Source organism: Dasypus novemcinctus, chromosome 30 (genome assembly GCF_030445035.2).
Source record: "Dasypus novemcinctus isolate mDasNov1 chromosome 30, mDasNov1.1.hap2, whole genome shotgun sequence".
NCBI classification, from domain to species: Eukaryota; Metazoa; Chordata; class Mammalia; order Cingulata; family Dasypodidae; genus Dasypus; species Dasypus novemcinctus.
This window is the reverse complement of record NC_080702.1, coordinates 34,450,719-34,453,869: the sequence shown is the minus strand read 5'-3', so window position 1 is coordinate 34,453,869 and position 3,151 is coordinate 34,450,719.

The window sequence follows — 3,151 nt, the reverse complement described above, 5'->3', positions numbered from 1 at the left end:
CCTATGTTCGTACGTTGCCCCACCCTCCCCCCAATATTTTGGGCAATATTACCCCTCCGCCCAATTCCAGCCCCCCTCAAACCCACAAAGAACCACCCTAAGGCAACCCCTTGCCCCCATTTTATCACTTCTTTTTGCTCATACTTAGGGCCAGCTCATCATAGATTCCACCCCTGTAGACGTTGGCTCACATCTTTCCTCCACTCCCCAATTTCCTGTAGGCATATTTTCCAGTCTCTAGCTCTCTGAGGCAGGTTGCTTATTTTATATCATTGAGGTCATGTAGTATTTGTCCTTCAATGCCTGGGTTGCTTCACTCAACATAAGGTTCTCAAGATTCACCCATGTTATCACGTGTGTTTGTAGTGTATTTTTTCTTACAGCCAATTAGTATTCCACTGTGTGTATAAACCACATTTTATTGATCCACTCATCTGTTGATGGGCATTTCGATTGATTCCAACTTTTGGCGATAGTGAACAATGCTGCTATGAACATTGGTGTACATATATCGGTTAGTGTCCTTGTTTTCAGTTCTGCTGGGTATATACCCAGCGGTGGTATTGCTGGGACATATGGCAAATCTATGGTTAGTTTTTTGAGAAACCACCAAACTGTCCTCCAGAATGGTTGGATCCTTCTGCATTCCCACCAGCAGTGGATGAGTGTTCCCCTTTCTTCACATCCTCTCCAGCATTTGTATTCTTCTCTTTTTTTCATAGCTGCCAATCTTATGGGAGTAAGATGGTATCTCATTGTAGTTTTGATTTGCATTTCCCTGATAGCTAGAGATTTGGAGCATTTTTTCATGTGCTTTTTAGCCTTTTGTATTTCTTGTTTGGAGAAGTGTCTGTTTGAATCTTTTTCCCATTTTTTAAATGGGTTGTTTATCTTTTTATTTTCAAGATATAAGAGTTCTTTATATATGCAAGTTATAAGTCTCTTATCAGATATATGGTTGCCAAATATTTTTTCCCATTGTGTGGGTTCCTTTTTTACTTTCTTGACAAACTCCTTTGAGGTGCAGAAGGCTTTAATTTTGAGGAAGTCCCATTTATCTGTTTGTTCTTTTGCTGCTCGTGCTTTTGGTGTGATATTCATGAAGCCATTTCCTATTACAAGGTCCTGTAGATGTTTCCCTACACTGCTTTCCAAGATCTTTATGGACTTGGCTCTAATATTTAGGTCTTTGATCCATCTTGAGTTGATCTTGAGATAAGGTGTGAGATGATAATCCTCTTTCATTTTCTACATATGGCTATCCATTTCTCCAGGCACCATTTGTTGAATAGGCCATTCTCCCCCAGTTGAGAGGGTTTGGTGGCTTTATCAAATATTATATGGTGATATATATGAGGTTCTATATCAGAACTTTCAATTCAATTCCATTGGTCTGTGTGTCTCTCCTTATGCCAATACCATGCTGTTTTCACTACTGTAGCTTTGTAATATGTTTTGAAGTCAGGAAGTGTGATTCCTCCAATTTCATTTTTCTTTTTCAATATGTCTTTGGCTATTCAGGGCCTCTTTCCTTTCCAAATAAATTTCATAGTTAGTTTTCCTAGTTCCTTTAAGAACACTGTTTATTTTTATTGAGATTGCATTGAATGTGTAGATCAGTTTTGGTAGGATAGACATCTTAATAATATTCAGTCTTCCTATCCATGAACAAGGAATATTCTTCCATTTATTTAGGTCTTCTTTGATTTCCTTGAAAAGTCTTGTATAGTTCTTGGTGTGTAAGTTTTTTACCTCTTTAGTTAAATTCATTCCTAAGTATTTGATTTTTTTATTTACTATTGTGGATGGTATTTGTTTCTTGATTTCCTCCTAATCTTGCTTATTATTGGTGTATAGAAATGCTACTGATTTTTGCGCTTTGATCTTATAACCTGCAACTTTACTAAACTCATTTATGATTTCTAGATGCTTCGTTGTAGATCTTTCAATGTTTTCTATGTATAGGTCATGTCATCTGCAAATAATGAAATTTTGACTTCTTCCTTTCCAATTTGAATGCCTTTTATATCTGGTTCTTGCCTCAGTGTTCGAGCAAGTACTTCTAAGGCCATGTTAAATAGGAGTGGAGACAATGGGCATCCTTGTCGTGTTCATGAGTTTAGACAGAAGGATTTTAGGATTTCTCCATTGTAAACAATGTTGGCTGTAGGTTTTTCATATATACTCTTTATCATGTTCAAAAAGTTTCCTTGTATTCCAATCTTTTGGAGTGTTTTTATCAAGAAAGTGTGCTGTATTTTGTCAAATGCTTTTTCTGCATCTATAGATATAATCATGTGATTTTTTTCCTTTAGTCCATTTATGTGGTGTATTACATTGATTGATTTTCTTATGTTCAACCATCCTTGCATACCTGGAATGAATCCCACTTGGTCATGGTGTATAATTCATTTAATGTGTTGGTGAATATGATTAGCAAGTATTTTGTTAAGTATTTTTGCATCTAGGCTCATTAGAGAAATTGCTCTGTAATTTTCCTTTCTTGTGGTGTCTTTGTTTGGCTTTGGTACTAGGGTAAAGTTGGCATCATAGAAGGAGTTTGGCAATGTTCCTACTGTTTCAATTTTTTGGAAGAATTTCAGTAGGTTTGGTGTTAGTTCTTTACGGAATGTTTTGTAGAATTCAGCTGTGACGTCATCTGGCCCTGGGCTCTTCTTAGTTGGGAGATTTTTAATGACTGATTCTATCTCTTTGCTTGTGATTGGTTTGTTAAGATCATCAATTTCTTCTTTTGTCATATATGGGCTGCTTATGTGTTTCTAGGAATTTGTCCATTTCCTCTGAATTGTCATTTTTGTTGGAATATAGTTTTTCAAAGTATCCTCTTATGAGAGTCTTTATTTCTGTGAGGTCAGTGGTGATATCACCTTTCTCATTTCTTATTTTGTGTATTTCCATCTTCTCTCTTTTTTTCTTTCTTAGTCTTGCTAAAGGTTTGTCAACTTTGTTGATCTTCTCAAAAAAACAGCTCTTGGTCTTGTTTATCTTTTCAAGTGCTTTCTTATTTTCTATTTCATTTAGTTCTGCTCTTATCTTTGTTATTTCCTTCCTTCTTCTTCCTGTTGCATTACTTTGTTGTTGTTTTTCTAATTCCTTCAAAAGTGCACTTAGTTCTTCAATTTTTGCTCTT